The sequence below is a fragment of the Octopus sinensis genome, linkage group LG2 (assembly GCF_006345805.1).
Source record: "Octopus sinensis linkage group LG2, ASM634580v1, whole genome shotgun sequence".
Taxonomy (NCBI): domain Eukaryota; kingdom Metazoa; phylum Mollusca; class Cephalopoda; order Octopoda; family Octopodidae; genus Octopus; species Octopus sinensis.
In genome coordinates, this window is record NC_042998.1 from 36,138,650 (window position 1) to 36,158,649 (window position 20,000).

Here is a 20,000-nt window from a genome sequence, read left to right on the forward strand (position 1 = left end):
TATAAAAGAATTTATATATACCAAGGGTACCTTTTTGAAAAGCACCAGGTCTGCTAGAGAAAGGAGTCAAAACACTCCGAAACCACGAATGTTGACGCTATATTTTCCCAGGAATGGTTGGAAAAAAAAAAATTAAGTGAATCAAAGATTGCATCTTACATCTGAAAAGAACTGTAAGAAGGAATGAAATTTTACTGAGGGAAGACGCAATCCTGATTTCGCTTAATTTTTTTTCAAACCCTGTCTGTGAAAATATAGCCAACTTTTGTGACTTGGGAGTGTTTTAACTCCTTTCTTTAGCAGACATGGTGCTTTTAAAAAAATCGCCCTTGTTATATATATAAAACTCTTATATATAGTTAATCCAAACATGAAAACACAAAGAGAAAACACAACAACGCGAGGACATGGAACAAGTATAGTATTATTGGACGCTCAGGAAAGAAGGAGGGTTTAACGTTTTGAGCGGAGCTCTTCCTCAGAAACATAGGAAGAGGAAAGATCCAAAGAAGGGAAGACGGAGGAAAAAAATCGCCAACGGTACACATACATAGACATACATATATATAGTGGCGGACTGGCCAGGTTGTCAGCTTGCTCGATGGTAAGTGGGCTCCCTGCGCCATTAGAATCCATATATGGGTGCCCATCTAAGGGGCCCATCTCCTCAAGTTTGAGATTTTTTAAATTCATTTCCGGAAGAATACATTATTTCAGCCTGGCTGTGTTTCTAGACAGTTGAAAAGAATATTTTTAACAAAATAAATAAATGATAGTACTGTAGTTGCGGGTGGCCACCCTTAGTCTCCTGGCAACTAATATTTTTGACCCAGTCCGCCACCGTATAATGTATATATAAGAAAATAATTGACTTACATAAATAACTGATGTAAGTCAATTGTTGTTCATCAGTACTTCTCCATTTTCTGTCTTCTTTAAATTTTGATTCTTGCTAAACCCATGTTTATCTTTACCTATAACTTATGAATATAATATGTTAGCATATATATGCCCATGGTTAAATATAGGTAATATACCAGTAGTGTAAAATAACTCTTAGACGGTTATTTTAACCTCTAACTCAACTAACCTATATATATATATATTACTATCAGTAAAAAGCAGCCTTGTCCGTGATCGAGTCAATCCATATTGTCTTTGGTGTGGAAAGTAGACCGTGAATCGGGCATACTTCTGAAGCAGTGTCTTCTTTTCTCAACCAATTGAGTAAATACTCTTTTGTTCTTTTATCAAAAATGTTAAATGATATTAGGCATGCAGCGATGAACACTTGTAACAAGAAACGGGAAGTACTTACCGTTCTCCTTCTTGTCGCGATTGCAGTACCTCCTTGTACACAATGTTTCGGGTTTCCTCGTTTTTGGCAAAGGCAAAAAAGATCCGTCTTGCTTCCCACTCTTGAACAGCCAACTTACAGTTGTCCGTGTGAAAAGTATGACTTCCACAAGAAGGCCAGCCACAGATATGGTTTGGCATTGGAACTTGTTGATGGACATCGCAAAGCTGATACGGATTGGGAATTGCAGTCTCCGAAATGAAAAGGGAATGTCCGCTCCCGATGCAATGAGGGGAATTCGTGGAATAAATACGGCGTCCTCTTGTCCACATCCCGTTAGAATGGTTGCTTCGATGACATGGGGTAGATTTTTTTTATGACCAGTCGTGTGCCATTACAGAGTCGCTGTGGTTCCTGATTCCGAAGCAGCATTATCGGAGTTCCTTCCTTGAATCCCTGTGCATGTGTAGACCCTGAATATATATATATATATATATATATATATATATATATTCAATTTGTTCTCTCAAAAGAAATGCCCTAAAAGCATGCATCATTTTGCAACCTGTGGCCGAGAGTCTAATGCCTGTTTATTTCAAATTTGAGCAAAATTGTGTGTATGGTTCCGGAGATAAGTCCAGAAATGCCATTTTTTAGTCGTTTTTTCCCGTCCTGTGCTCAAAGTAAGCAAACTCGAAGAATCAATGTACCAGGAACACTCCTTGGACCAAAATAGATGTGTGTGAAATTTGGTGAAAATCGAACAAACGGTGTTGAGGCGATGCGCAAGCACACACACAGACGGACATCCTCCGTTATATATATATAAAGTTATTGTGGAAGGTCGTCGACCCTATTATTATATATGTGGAGTAAGAGGTCATATGAGGATGCAGTGTCCCAAGTACGAACATACTCAGAGTGAGAAGGTCGTGGAAAAAGACCAAGAAATGGAGATGGAAGAAAAAATTGAAACAAAGACAGACAGAGAGGACAAAAGCGATGCAAAGTGCGTCAGAGATAGGAAAGAGGAAGAAAAGACCAAGGAAGACAGAACGAAAGTGGCAAAGAAGGGGATTGACGGATTTGTCGGCCCTAAAAAGAGAAAGATGGTAGGGTCAAAGGAATACTCGCAAGGACCAGCAGCAGAAACCGAGACGATGGCCAAAAAAAGGTAGGCAGCCACCCAAACTTAAGCATACGCACTCAGTAGAGACAAAGCCACGAGAAGACGAAAATAGTCATAAGAGATTCTTGATAATCTATGAAAAGAGTGTGGAGGTGGAAAGAAGAGTATCAAAGAGGAAAGAAGTGGTGAGGTGAAGCTGCGATCAGAGAGAAATTTAATGAAAATGATAAGGGTATTCTGGTGAGTGAAGAAAGACATGTGGTATTCATGGATACATGCGGTGAATTGGGGGAGTATGATTGACGGGCTGTGGTTGTGTGATGCTTCACCGCCCTTAATGGATTATGAAGATTTAAGAAGTATGACGTCATAATTATGAACAATATAGGAAAAAAAAAAACGGTGATGAAAATATGAACTTTTTGTTTTCAAAAGAGAAAACAAGAGGAAAAATTGTCCCAAATCATGTGTAAATGTAATCACTCGACTTCGGGGATCGAGTCTGCATTGTGTCTCATTTCATCTTTATTCATAATTTCATTCGTTTCTTTTATTTTTTCTTCTTTGCTCCATTTCTTTTTTGCATTTTTATTTCCCCGATTTTATGTTTGCATTGTCTTTTGTGCTGTATGAACCTCTATATTTAGCCCCTTGTGGGGTAATAAAATAAACGAGGTTAGCTTGGTTAGCCTTCATTGGACATCTCTATGAGAAAAGGATTTCCAATTGTGACTATCAATTGATCGTTTATGCATAATGTATACAACACTACAGCATCAGTAGGTATTTCGTTCTTTCTAATATAGTAGGCTTTTGTGGGATATTTAGATGTTACTTCTAGCAGGTCAAGTGGCCTCATTGTTTGCTTGAAATAACTACCTCACATCGCAAGATGAATCGAAGAAGTATACAACAAAGTATCTTATCCAGAAGCACAATCAGTAGTCTAAAAAGGGTATGACCCCACCCCGCTCAAACTTATAAATCGACGACTGACAAATATCCTACTCACTCGGTTTACATATTTTCCAGATATTCTAGGGTCTAAGATTTCTCACATTTGGAGGTGAAAAACTTAACTCAAACTGGTTTTATTCAAGTAGTTGTAGATAAAAATTGCTCTTAGAATAAATCTTTATTAAGATCACTTCAGGATCGAACATAGATATGGGGACAGCACAGGACAAACAATTACACAGAATGAATTTTTGCGATTATTATGTCACTTAAAATAAATAAATTTACAATTAAATAAATCTTATGTAGACGTAAAACTGAACTTTTTTCCTTCTATTTTTTAAAATATATTTTTAAAAGCAAGCAAATTGGTTTTTTGACCCGGCAGCCTATAAGGCCCAGCGGATCACTTTTTATTTCCTCGATGATCAATTTGGGTAACTTAAACCCACATTTTTCACCACTTCCTTCCATCTTTGTTCATATGTTCTAGTTGACAGGGTCCTCTTTTCCAGCCCTATTTTGCTCTTAAAGATTCCCCTTAGAAGACGTGCTTCATACAAAGAGCGATAACTTCACTGGTATCAGATGAGCGGCGAGCTGGCAGAAACGTTAGCACGTCGGGCGAAATGCTTAGCGGTATTACGTCTGCCGTTACGTTCTGAGTTCAAATTCCGCCGAGGTCGACTTTACCTTCCATCCTTTCGGGGTCGATAACTTAAGTACCAATTACGCCCTGGGGTCGATGTAATCAACTTAATACCTATGTCTGTCCTTGTTTGTCCCCTCTATGTTTAGCCCCTTGTGGGTAATAAAGAAATAGGTATCAGATGAGCGAAATGTGGACAATGTAGAATGGAGTGGATTTGATCTTTTGAGATATTTGTATCAGCCATATTACTGATGTTTATAATCCGCATCGCTGCTTTCGCTCTGTTACTGATCACTTCTGTCTCTTATTAAGTCAAAAAAATATTCTTCACTGGTGAGGTTTAATGAGATGTAAACATGTCCCTGGCTCTACAGCCAGCAAAATGTTTTAATCAATTTTGGAGTTATCTTGTTAGATTTTAAAAACTTTAGAAAGTGATTTTATTTATGATTTTGATAATCTCAATTGATTGAAGTTTCCAACTCACCATACTAAATATGTTAGGCTCTACACTGTCTGTATTTATTATGCAGAACGATTGGTTGAGGTATCTTCCCTCAGCCATTTTGCTGATTAATTTTTCCGGCCCTTGTCTGACCGAAGAGCAAGTAAATAGTTACATGTGCATTGAGTTATTTTCATTTCGAGTGATAATTATGGAATTTAAAGGCGGCGAGCTGGCAGAATCGTTAGCACGCCGGGCGAAATGCTTAGCGGTATTTCGTCTGCCGTTACGTTGTGAGTTCAAATATTCCGCACGATGTCGTGCGGCTACTATTTATACCCCGCTCAGAGATTTATTATTGCTTTTATATATATATATATATATATATATAATATAATATATATGTACATATATATATATACATACATACATGCATAATATATATATATACATACATTACATACATATATATATATATACATACATACATATATATATATATGTAGGTGTGTGTACATATATATATATATATATATATATAGGGAAATTGCTAGAGAAAGACAGAACACAGTGAGACGAAACAAATGCCGTGAAGCAGTCTACAGCCTCTGCCAGTTGGCTGCCTTATATAGAGTATGAAATAAAAAGAAAAGAACTCGCTTCCATTCCAGTGTAAGACATAGCTCTCTGCTGAACGTGAGAGAGTTGACAAAGTCTCTATTTCTTATTTGAAACCTAGATACAAGCGATAAGAACAGAGAAAACGAAGTGTCACCTCTTCAGTCGAGAGGTTGTGCGCTTAACCTTTAAGCAATGGTCCCTCTTCCATTACTCCATTGAAATGTTACTGATTTAAAATGTCTAAACTTTACATAACCCGTCGTCGTTGTTGTTGCTAATGATGTCGTCGACGTCCTTCGTCTTCTTCTTCTTGTCTCTGACGCATCTTTCTCTCCTTTCTTCCTATTCTTTGTATCAATAACTAATAATTAGCAATCCCCTGGCGCTCTATATGTCCACACACACACACACACACACCACACACACACACACACACAAACACACCTGCACGCATGCGAATACAAAGACAGTCTGGCAGATTGCTACATGTCGCATAAATGTGTACGCATAGAGTCACATATGCATCCATGCTCATATATACACATGTATCTATGTATGTATTGTCATATATATATATATATATATATATAATATATATATGCATAAATATATACATACCTACATATATATGCATATATATATATACATACATACATATATACATGCATATATATATATATACATACATACATATATACATGCATACATATATATACATACATATATATACACATATATATACATATATATATACATGCATATATAATGTATATATACCTACATTATATATACCTACATAATATATATATATATATACCTACATATATATATATATATATATATATATATACATATCTGCATAATATATATATAAATACCTACATACATATCTGCATAATATATATATAAATACCTACATAATATATATTATACATATATATAAATACCTACATAATAATATATATACATATATATAATACCTACATAATATATATATATACATATATATATATATATTACCTACATATATATATATATATACATATATATATATACCTACATAATATATATATATATATATATACATAATATATATATATACATACATAATATATATATATACATATATATATATATACCTACATATATATATATATACATATATAATGAATGTATATATATATATATATATATATACCTACATAATACATATACATATATAATGAATGTATATATATATATATATATACCTACATTATACATATATACATACATATATATATACATGCATACATACATATATAAATGCATACATATATATACACATATATATACATATATATACACGCACAATGCTGGGCAAAAGTAGATCTATCGTTGCTTAATATGAGTGGAATATTCTTATTCGGAAAAGAAACAGAGAAATGAAAAGATTTTTATGCAACTGTGAGCCTACGTTAGCCCCTCTCTTTCTCTCTCTACATAAACACGCACAAACGCACATATACACGCACATACACACATACATATATACATGTACGTGCATACATATACACACATATGCAACACACGTATGTAGACACTTTTAGGATTACGTCTCTTTGTATATAATCAATGAATGTGTATATGTGCGTATACAGATAATAGGCTATGCATACATACATATACAAACACACACACACACACACAATATATATATATATGTATAATGTATATATTAGCGTGGGTTCGAATTACATGCGTACAGAAAACCCACTTTTTTCCGTCGAAGACTTATATTACCCCAATGCCAGACTATTTTCTTTTGTCAATACAGGGTGACCGCTTATAAGCTTTGAAGCCTATAAAATATTATTGTCATTTACAGAATTGTCGCTCATCGCTGCTTCTCCATTTATCGCAGAAAGAAATATATATATGACGCCATGATTCATCGCTAAATCCACAAGTTTTTTAAAATTCTTTCTCTGTTTATTTCATCGTGTTTCTTTCTGTTGAAGAGCGTAGGCTCGAAACGCAAAGGACTTTCTCACTTTCTCGAGCGTCAAACTAATAAACCTGCTGGTTGTTCATACACCTGTCTTCCTATTTTGTTTTTCTGTAAATTTCAACTGTATATATATATATATATATGCAGTTAAGTCTATGTTTGGTCATAGAATGCCTAATGGTTTCGCATCCATAAAGGACCTAACCCCATGGACGGCTCGTCAGATTCTAAAGCCGAAGACAAATATAACTTTTCAACTCTCGAAGGCAGGAATCCGTTATGGCCAGTTAGTTAATAAGCAGCCTAAGAATAAATAATCCGGGCCAGCGAGGACGGGTTATTTCCCTTAGATCAGTTCATCTGGGTTAAAAGAAGGGGAACAAGGAAGTTTGCCCTTAGGCTGCTTTTACTTCGTGAGGACATTTTCGGATCTAATCGAAGAACAGCGAATCCCATGCTTGCAGCAGGTAATGTTTGAAACGGATGCAGACAATGTAAATTTTCTGACGAGAGTTCAGTAATCCTGATTTTAGGGAGTCTTTGAGGATCCTTGCTCGCTCAGCTACGCAAAGCAGGCAGCGGCCGCTCCCGTTAATGTAGGATCCCGGCCGTTCTATGATCCTTCACTTGACATCGTATAGGATCCCTTCATCTTTGAGGCGCTACAACGTGGCTGGCCAAGGATGTAACGAATCGCCTTTCCGGAATCCTAAAAGAGGGCAATTGGTTGACCCAATATATTTCCAGGCTTGAGTGTTGGTTGTGTTCACATTTCTGGCGCATCTTCGGTTGGTTCCGAGCTTGGAAATGTTGTTGCCGCTGATGTTGCTGGAGCTGCCATTGGTGCTGTTACCATTACGAGGCGTCGGTCTGGCGATATCGCTACGGCCGTTTTCGTTGAAGTGGTCATCCCTGACCGTGGCGTTGGCGCTCCTGTCTCCAATTGTGATATGGGTATCGTCGTTGGTAACAGTGGGCGTGAGGCCGGTAGCCTCGCTGATGCTGCTGGTGTGTCGGCGTGGTCGTCATCTTCGGTCGTAGTGCTTGTGCTGGGGTCGTTGGTGTTAGCGCTATCGCTGCTGCCGTTGATGTTAGATGATCCGTTGCTGCTATTACTATAATTGCTAGGTCTAGGTATCACCACAGCCTCATAGATGACTTCCTCCACCTCGCATTGCCCCCACCAACAAGTCATTGTACTCCCTTCAGGAGCAACCGGCCTCCTCCCGCGTTTTATGGGTGATAGCTAATATACTTTTCATGTTGGGTGCGCAGATGAAGGAGACCCTTAGGTTGTACCTATTGGACAAACGTCTGTGCTTGTTTGTCTGCATGAAGTGTTTGCTAACCTGAGGAATATTCTTCTCACACAAAATTTATTCTAAATTGAAAAGAGAAAGAGAGGAAGGAAGATACATACATACATGCATGAATGTCGGCTCTGCTATACAAGGCCCTGGGAAAAGACATTTTGCCGTGATGCTACGCAATCGATTTGAACTTGAGCCCTCATGGGTGCTGAGCAAATTTCTTAGCCTCGAGGCGACCCACGAGAAACAAGCTTATACATATATAAGGTGCTGTCATAGATCTTGTATCTTCCACTTGTATCAGTATCTGGACCGCGGCCACTTTGAAGAACTTTTTTTATTTTCTTAAGCCTAGAACTTTTTCAATCGACATCTATTGCCGAACCGCTAGGTTACGGAGACATGAACTCTCCAACACCAGAGTTGTGATGGTAGGGGCAAAGAAAGACACAAAGATACACTAATACGCATACAAATACACACTCTCCCACGCACACAATCTCTCTCTCACACATATATATGAGGGGCTTCTTTCGGCTTCCGTCTACGAAACCCACTCACAAGGCTTTGGTCAGCTTGATGCTATAGTAGAATACACTTGTCCAAAGTGCCACGCAGTGGGACTGAACCCAGAACCATGTGGTTGGGAAGCAAACCTCTTAACGCACAGCCACGTGTGTGTGTGTGTGTGTGTGTGTGTGTGTGTGTGTGTGTGTGTAAAAATATTCTAAGATGTATATCTCGTCGTATGTGAATGCTACTGGAAGCCTATAATTTCCGAGGGTAGTTAAAGAATTCTATAATGTAAGAAATATTAAACAAAACTATTTGAAAAAATAACACCAAACATAGGAAATAAAAAATGCGAAAATAAATAATGGGTTGATTTACAAAGCAGTAAAGAGTTGGAAAGGTTCTAATAGATTTTAATGTCAACCAAAAGGTAAAACATCAGAAGAAAAGTAATAAGCTGCAAAGGTCTGTTTGTTATGTATGAAGATAATTAAGACAGTGTATAATAGAAAAGTATTGGTCCCTTGAAACGGCTAGCAGTGTGATCTTCCAGTATTTTAGAAAGTGGTGCTAACCAAGGTGACAGCATTGGGTCAGTATTTCTAACCATGCATTTTGATAATTTTCAGAATTGTTCTGGTTTTTCAATATGTTGTTCTTCTCAGCTATACATAGCCTGCATATTTTTGTGAAATTTCTCTGTGGTTCAGATTGGCTAAGCATCAGTAACATGTTCTTTGAAATTCCACATATAAATACTGAAGCAGTGGATTGAGCTGGGTCGCTACTTCAACACTTGCTGATGCTCCCGGTCACGAGTGTGGGCTCAACTATTTCCAGTTGGCCTTACCTGGTACGGGGCCCCTGTCCAACATTACGAAACCCACAAATGGGTAAATTGCATCTCTACGTTCTCAGTGAATCACTTGAGGTGTAAACCTTATAATAAATTCAAAGTGGAGCTCCTAAGGTGGTCGAATCTCTTTACCAATTCCTGTAGGCGCATTAGTGCTACACATACAATTCTACACTCGTTTGGACCAAGCACAAAACACTCACCACACACTCCGGCCAGGCTTGTGCACCGAAGAGAGGTCAATTCGGTGCCCACTGAAAGGCAACAGTAGAGACAAGGGAGGTAAATGTGGTCACCTATGTGGAACAGTAGCTCCAATCCTGACTGACCAGTGATGTATAAATCCATCGTCAATCGAGACAGCTATTTGTCACACACACACAGAACTAAATACACAAAAGCAAACATATACACAGATGAACGGATACAGTAACACCAGTTGTAAGTTCGCAATTAAATGCAGTTATCTGTGTGACATACTAACATTCGGCGACCAAGTGCCGTGTTTCGTTGAAGCTGATCTCACTGTAGTTCTAGGATAAAGCAGAAACTCTTAAAAGACAAACGCAAGTCAAGGCATTTCAAAACTGCCGTGTCTAGCGATGTGTGTTCAAAATTTCCATGCCAAGCGATGTGTGCTGAAAATTCTATGCCTATCGATGTGTGCTCATTCACATTTCCAATTAAACCGAAAAAAAAATAAATAAAAAAGCTGGAATAATGACAACAACAACAGCAATAATAATGATAATAATACTAATAATAACGACAATAAAAATAATTATGAAGATGATAATGGCTTCTTTGTTGGCCACAAGGGCCTAACAAGGATGATAATGGCAATAATAAGATTAAGAAGGGGAAGGAAATATTTTCTTTTGAACATGTATTAATGTTCAAAAATAAAAATCACAAGCAACTACAATAAGAACATGATAAAAAAAAACAACATAAAATGGGGAAAAAAATGTAGAGAATAACAAATATAAAAGGCAAAAGAGAAAGAGGAAGGAATACGGGAGCGGAATGGTAGACCCACTCTGATAATATCAACGGAAACAAAATGAAGAGCAAACAATAAATAGAAAGAAAATAAAATAAAGGAAAAAAAATATATACAGCACAGAATATTTAAAATAATTACAAAGAATTATCGGAACCATACAGAAATGTGAGATAACTATTATGTCTAAAGAGGAATAAGAGAATGTTTAGACTTAAAAGTGAAAGAAACGGGAGTGGGAGGGAGGAGAGAGAGAGAGAGAGACACACACACACACACAAAAAGAGTGAAAGAAAGAGAGAGAACAGAAAAAGCAAGTATTTGAAGAATAGAATGTGTGTGTGTGTGTGTGACAGAGTATGTCAAGATAAAGTAAATTGGCCGTCTCTGATAGTTCCTTTCCTAATCCCCACCATCACCCCCTCTTTATCTATCTATCTGTCTGTCTGTATATGTAAACTTACGCAGACAGGTACATAAGTCTACGTGTATACATCACAAGCACACACACACACACACACAACGATAGACCCCGTACACCGGCAGTAATACCATTGTATGACATGCATGACCAGATAGTTATGAAATGTGCTTCGCAGTTACAATACCCCGGATTCGATCCTGGAGCGTGGCATCTCGGGCAAGTATCTTTTACCATAGTTTTGGGTCAACCCAAGCCTTTGACTTAAACCGAATCGACAGACACCATGGAAGCTGTCGAATGCAGAATACTCGCAATGGAGGGTTCGAACCTTGATGCAATCGTTTCACGCTGATTCTAGGAAATTCTTTCACCAAAGCTGCATATGCGTGTCTTTGTTGTAAATATGTACGAATCTGAGTATTCTACATATTTGGTTGGAACCGACTGCTGTGTATGTTTATATTTATGTAATTACTCGTGCGCACATTTATTTGCTCTCAGTTCTTCCTTGCTGTCAACTGCTGCGGTAAAAAGGTTGTATAACGACAGAAAATATAAGCTATTATTTCAAGAAAATCAGTGAATACACTTCCTTACTTACTAAAACAACAACAACAACAACAAAGCAAAAAAAAAAAAAAGAAAAGACATAAACGTGGCATTTAGGAAATCGCGGCGAAAATATAATTGAAATGAGAAAATATGGAATCGATAAAGCTGGCTTATCGATTCCTAGATTCGACAAAACTTGTGCTGATTCTCCTATCAAATTATTATCTACAAAGATTTCAGTAAAACATGTTTTAATACAAGCTGCGCTATAAACAAAGAACGATAATTACGAAGTGAATCAGTGAAGAGCACACATCCATCCATCCACACAGATACTCACACATACACGCACACATATTTATATGTATATATGTATGTATGTCATTATTCAGTTTATTTCAAAATTTCTTGCCAATAGAGAAAGAATCGGTTTCTAAACTAGATCTAAGGTTCCTTCACTGGAATTTCAACATCAACAACAGGGTATTTTTGTATGTATGTATGTATATATGTGCAGATTTGTATGTTTTATGTATGTATTCTCATGCATTTAGTTGCATGTCTAGACATGCTCATATATATTTAAATGATAAACTTCTGGAAAGCTTTACAGGTTTTTACAGTTCCAGTGATGGATTGGATCTGTATGTATGTGTGTGTGTGTGTGTGTATATATATATATTAGAATGTCTTCCAGTTATTACCTTTCCATAAGGCATGATACGGTGGCCAGAACAGTCTGGAACAGGATAACAAGAAATAAAATATCAACAGACGAAGTTGACTCTGTTGGGGCGAATAAGCCGCCAAAGAAATATTGGTGAAACTTAATAACAGCAGAAGAAAACATACATATGTATACTTCAGTATATATATATATATATATATATATATATAGTTAATCCAGACATGAAAACACAACAACGCGAGGACGTGGAACAAGTATAGTGTTATTTGACGCTCAGGAAAGGAAAGAGCTCTTCGTCAGAAACACAGGAGAAGGAAAGATCCAAGGAATGGAAGACGGAGGAAAAAATAGCCAACGATACACACACGGTCACATATTGAATGTATATATATGTATATATATATATATTATATATATATACACACACACACATATGTACATATTGTTGCACGATTATGCACGCCCCCATACGGCCGTCTACACCGTTGACATGTTTTGAAAAATTGCGTTTCGTGTTGATAGGAACCCACTTCATATAGTCCAGATTGTCCTTCCGATTATCACCTCTTTGGACCACTCAAAGAGGTGACAATCCTCCACGAATCGTTGATTTGCTACAGACGAAAAAGTAAAGGAAACGGTGCATAAATGGATGTAGGACTGCTTGAAGACTGCTGGGGAAGTGCGTCGAAAATCAAAAAGACTGAGTTGAAAAAATGATGTGAATGTTCAACAACCTTTTTTGTTTTAATATTTTACAGAAACAAGAGTGCGTATAATTTTTGACTTAACCTCGTATATAGGCTTGTATTTTGATATTTCGTTTGGGCATAGAAATACTAATAAGCTGGTGTTAGAACACAATACACGTACGCATTAGAGAAAAGCGGTTGTCAAGGAAAGAGCGTAACAACAGATTATTAAAATGACAAAGGGACACAAGAAATTATGCAATGAACTTCATTATCAAACAACTGTTTCTGCTATAAGGTGACTCACAAACACTCGACTATAAGTTCATTGCGTCTATAGCAGAAACAGCTGTAAGCCAATGAAGTTCATTACGTGAATTCTTGTTCCGTTATCGATATAATCTTTCTCATATATATATATATATATATATATATATATATTATATATATATATATATATATGTGTGTGTGTGTGTGTGTGTTGTGTGTGTGTGGTGTGTGTGTGTGTGTGTGTGTGGTGTGTGTGTGTGTGTATATACATATATAAGAAAATAGAACAGATTTATATATATATAAATCTGCTCTATTTTCTCTCCCTGTTTATTTCTGTGTTCCTTTCTGTCGAAGAGCGTAGGCTCGAAACATAAAAGACTTTCTCACTTCCCAAGCGTTAAACTAATACATCTGTTTCTTGTTTACACATCCGTCTTAGTCTTTTGTTTTTTGTAAATTCGCACTATATATATATATATATACACACACACACACACACACACTTAATCAAACACTGAAACACACGCCTACGTTAATTTTCGATTTCAATGTGTAATGTGTAGATTTCTAGATAGAAAGACTACTTCTGATTCGAAGTGACCGAACTGTCTGCGAGCAGTAACAAAGCTCCCGATTATTCTCTCGAAAATGTTTCTCTTTCAATTTCTTCTCGATTCACATAAAGAATGTTACTGCTCAGAGTTATTTTACTTATCTCCGTTCATTATTAATTATTGAAGTCTCTGAATTCGGCTGTAAATACATTTCAGGATTCCATTTCTCCCATCAGCGTTTTCATTGGGATAAATTTTCTCTTTCAGACCCCCACAGCCAATAAAGCTAATGCTGTTATTAATGGCGACGTTGATTCATTTGAATTTCCTCTTTCGTTTCAATATTGACCAAGCGTCGAAGATACGAATTATAACTCACATAAGTTGCTGCTGTTGTTGTTGTTATTTAACCCTAGGCCACTTTATCTATTGGCTGGACACTTTTTCTGGTGCAGTTTTATCACTTTGGTTAAAAACATGGAAATATTCAAAAAGGAAAGTAGTTCACAAATAATTCACAAAATCAAACTGTTTGAAACATTGACGCAGTTGTAATGGATTTCAGATAGATTTGACAAACCGTTCAGAATAGAATTCTGTGAAATGAAATAAAGGTGATGAGAGGAAGTCAATCCCGTTGAAGCGGCGGCGGATAAGATAAGTATAAAAAAATCAGATTATAGCAGAGATTGTTGTATCATTACGCAAAGATGATAGAATATTCATTGCCCTTAAAATGGCGCATATATATATATATATATATATATATATATATATATATATATATATATATATATATATATAGTGTAGGTATCAGTTAGAGGAGTTTAATACCTTTAAGGGATAATTAAATCCAAAGTCACTCCTGGTTATTACCTGGGTAGGTACAGTCTTTTGTAAAGTTGTACGGTAGCAGGTGGTTCGGTTGTAAGACCTTAGTTTAGGTTAAATACGAGAAGAATATGGATGTAAACAACAAGGGAAAGCTTGTCGTTTTCGCTGGTATGCCTTTAATTTAATTAGATAACAAAGAAGAAGGTACCTTCTTCTTTGTTATCTAATCAAATTAAAGGCATACCAGCGGAAACGACAAGTTTCCCCTTGTTATTTACATCCATTTTCTTCTCGTATACATATATAAATACATACACACACACACATTATATATATATATATAACTAGCAGTATCGCCCGGCGTTGCTCGGGTTTGTAAGGGAAATAACTATATAAGCATTTTTAGAGAGCTATAGCTAAAAAATAGCAAAAAAATGCATTAAAAATGGAAAAAAATGATGGTAAATTTTTTTTAAAAATCGTCGACTCATCGTAGATATTTTTAGAGAGTTACTTCCCTTATATAATAGCGAAAAAAATGCATTAAAACGGAAAAAAATGATGGTAATTTTTTTTTAAATCGTACACTCATCGTAGACGCGTGCTAATACCCAGAAGGGCTCGATATGAATCACGATTATAAGATACCCGGTTTTGGTTAAACTGCACCGCAAAATGTGGGAGTAGTTAGGAATCTAAATCGTAGGAGACAGACACACAACTTCACTTTTATATATAAAGATTATTTCTAAATGTCGCCAAGAGAAAATATTCCATAACAGCTCATTAAAGTAAAGACTATTTGTCAACATAATGTAGCTATCCTGGAAGGGACGACTGCTGTTTAACCCCAGGAAACATCGTTTCCAACTGGCTGAGCTCCCCGTTCGAAAATATCAATAGACAGACACTGTGTCGTATAGCCAGCTGGAAACGATGTCTCCTAGGGTTAAACAGCAGTAACAATCGTTCGATCTAGGACAGCCCCATTATGCTGGCATATTTAGTCTTTACTTTTATATTTACCTTTTTGATGGGCCGTTCTATATATTTGTATTTTATTCGCATATATAGTTTTACCTCTGTGTTTTTATGTATATTTTATATGTTTAAGACCCATGGTAATATTTATATGTGATCAAATGTTTGAGGTACGGTGTTATATATAAAGTCATTGACTCGAATTTGATGTTTGTTCCATGATCAATGTTTCTCTATTTCTGTCTCAATTACATTTGACCACTTCTTTTTTGCAGTCCTATAAACCCTTTTGTTTCCATAAAAAGAGGTAAAAAATATTTCTTTTATATATATATATATATATATATATATATATATATATATATATATATATATATGTGTGTGTGTGTGTGTGTGTGTGTGTGTGGTGTGTGTGTGTGTGTGTGTATGCGGCTTAGTGGTTAGGGTGTTGGACTCATCATCATCATAAGATTGTGGTTTCGATTCCTGGACCGGGTGATGCGTTGTGTTCTTGAGCAAAACACTTCATTTCACGTTGCTCCAGTCCACTCAGCTGGTAAAAATGAGTAATCCTGTGATGGATCGGCGTCCCATCCAGGTGGGACAAGATATACGCTACTGAAACCGAGAAATCGGCCCTTATGAACCTGGCATGACTCCAGAAGGAAACATTACACACACACACACACACACACACACACACAGAGTCTATAGTTAGGGTGCTTGCTGGGACAATGCACTGTTACTTTAATACTCTGGTGGATGGAGTTAGCTATTTGGTGGATGTTTTTCATGGTGCTACATATATATATATATAGAGAGATGTGTATGTATGTGTGTGTGTGTGTGTGTACATATATATATATACACACACACACATATATATATATTATTATACACAAACATATATGTATATACGCATAAATTTGTGTGTATAGAAAAACACTGTTATATATTCTATAATTTGTAGAAAACAGAAGAACTTGATGTGACGAATGGTGACCTATATCAAACATCTATAAGAAAGGCACGAGTAAAGAAAATTCTCCAACACTGTAAACATTTCCCACAGACTCTAATTTCCATATTTTCCAGTGTAATTGTATTCGTAATCAAGTCACCGAAAGCCACAATAAGTTTGACATCAGAAGAAAAGTGACAATAACAGTTTTTGTGTGTCTTAAATGGCTAAGTGAAACAAATATTCCTTTTATTTAACATTTCAAGTTCGAGTTAGATTTACACATAAAGTGAAACAAGAGCAGCAATAAAAAGGATCATGTAATTCATGTCACGTGTGGCGTCTACAAACCTCCTCACTAGCTATATTGAACATGTTAATGTGCATACATGCATAGCACTACATTATAACACATACGCACCCACATACACACACACACACACACGTTATATATATTCGTTTGTTAGAGCCTAAAGCTTCAATTTGTCGCTACTTCGAAATTCTTGTACCGCACACTTTACGTGACTGTTTATGCTTGTGTGTGAATGTGTGTAAGTACGTGTGTGTGTGTGGGCGCGTGTGTATGTGTGTGTATGTGACAGAGATGATGGTATTGAATGTTAATCTCTTCCTTTGATCATTAGTCAAACTACTGCCATCGGCGACTCACAATTTATTCAGGACCTAATGCATTTACTGCTCACCTGAAACAAGCGTTTGTTTACACGAGCCTAGATGTAAAGCTGATAAGAAATTTTACCTCTCGGCATAAACTTTATTAGTAAAAAAAGAAAACGCCAAATAAATATATTAATGAACTTTATTTAATCATTTTAGTGCGAAGAAGCGCATCAGAACCATTGATATATGTTAGTTTATAGAGAACAAGTGAAGTTGATATGATTGATATTCAGCTGGAATGTGTTCAAGTTGATGCATGTTGAGAAAATATAGATAGAAATGGCGTAGCAGAAGAGCATTCCAAAACCTTGTAGATCTGGTATTTAAGGCTTAAGATTCGACTTCTGTGACAGGATATTTTGTGGTAAGAACAGAATGGTGGGAAGCGAAGTTGCAGTGAATCTGGTCCTGTTTAGTTGAGGTGGCACACAGCTTGATAGCTCTGTTGACTAGGAATAGTTTTATAGTTTCGGTCGAAGAGACAGGAGGAAGGAAGTGTGGTATGCTAGGGGCAATATGGAGGACCTGATGAGTTAGGTCTAAGCTGTCCTGCTAACGTAAGAAGTACTTCAGTGTAGACAACCTTCATGTCTTGTATAGAAGAGAAGAAACAAAACTAGCTGTTGAGATCCAATGATGGCCATGTGGTTTTCATCACATCGATCTCTCATTGTGATATGTAGGGCCATTAAAGGTCATTTACAAACAGGTTTTTTTTACAAACGTTTAAAAACGTGTATAAATTGTGTTTTGATGTGATGATGGATACAATCAGGTTGAGTAAAAAGTAAGCAACGTTTTGAACCGGATTTTTGCAGAGTTTTTGAATTTTCTTTAAACATTTTTTTTGCAATTATCTGATAATACAGACATAGACTTCCCCAAATACATCAATAAATGAACATTGCTATTTTTTTTCACCGTTGTTACAATCATCTGAAATGGAACTTTCAAAGAGCAATATTTGAGCAGTTTTGCTATTCAATTTAAAAAAAAAGACGTAAAGCAGCTGAAAATGCTCAGGATATCAATGAAATGTTTGGTGAGGAAATGACCAGTGAGTGATCAGCACGAAAATAGTTTAAAGGATTTCACAGGGGAGACCTGGGCCTTGAAGATCGTGAGACGGCCATTTATTATCGATGGCGGTCACTTGACCAACATTGAGAAAGATCCGTGTAAAACCACTCGAGAACTGGTAAAAGAACTTCAAGTTAGCCAAGAAACTACCTGCAACCATTTGCATGCGATTGGAAAGTCAAAAAAAGCTCAACAAATTAGGGTTAGGGTTAGGCTTAGGGTTGAATGGAAATCAGGAAATGTGCAGATATGAAATTTGCTCGTCGCTTCTTCTCCGTAACAGACCGATCCATTTGTTGGCCTTATTGTAACTTGCGATAAAAGTGAATTTTGTACAATAATAAAAAACGTTGGTTAAACCAAAATGAAGTTCCGAAAACCTTCCATAAACCCAAGCTCTTCAAAAAGAAGCTTATGGTGACTGTTTGGTGGTGTACTGCTGGCCTCATCCACTATAACTTCTTAGAACCCGGAAAAACCATTACTACAGAAACATATTGCCATGAAATTGCCAAAATGAACGAAAAACTGCTACTCCTCCATCTCAGACTGGTCAACAGAAGAGGGCCAATCATTCTTCATAACAATGCTCAACCACACGTTTCACTAATGATGCTCCAGAAGTTGAAGGAACTTGGCTATGAAGTTCTTCCCCAACTCATTCCCCAGACCTTTCTCTTACCGACTACCACTTTTTCAAGCACCTTGATGGTTTCCTGCGCGAGAAGGAGTTAAAAAATCCAACCGATGCTGAAAGTGCGTTCAAAGAGTTCATCAGCTCGAGAACATCAGATTTTTATGTTACCAGAATAAACAAACTTGTAACTTATTGGCAAAAACATGTTGATTGTAATGGTACTTTGATGAATAAAATTTCAGCATAGTTGAAATATATTGTGATGAATTTCATGTTTCAAAACGTTGCTTATTTTTACTCAGCCTGATACATTGTCATATACCAAATGGAAGATGGCTTTAATAACAATGTGTAATACCCAGTTTATTTGTAGTTGACACTTAGAAAATTACTATTTCTAAATCTCATAACGAGAGATATTCAGCAACAGTGCTTTGGAATAAAGATTATTTGCCAACATAACATGGCACTCCTGGTTAAGGACGAATATTGCTGTAATTTAGCCCCAGGAGACATCGTCTCAAGCTGGTTATACAACACGATGTGTCCTTATATTTTCGAAAATATAAGGACACAGATCGTGTCGTATAGCCAGCTTGAGACGATGTCTCTTGGGGCTAAATTACAGCAATATTCGTCCTTAACCAGGAGTGCCATGTTATGTTGGCAAATAATCTTTACTCCATAGTTGACACTTGTTGCCCTCATATCTGCAGAGTAATGTGTTTCACTGGAAATAACAGTAAGTAGATCAGAAGCTTGTACTGAATACAACCAGAGTCACAGTAGGATCTCATCAAATGTGATACGAGTGAGGGGTTTGAGAGCAAAGTTTCAATCCAAGGGACAAGAAATTGGATGAACCCAGGA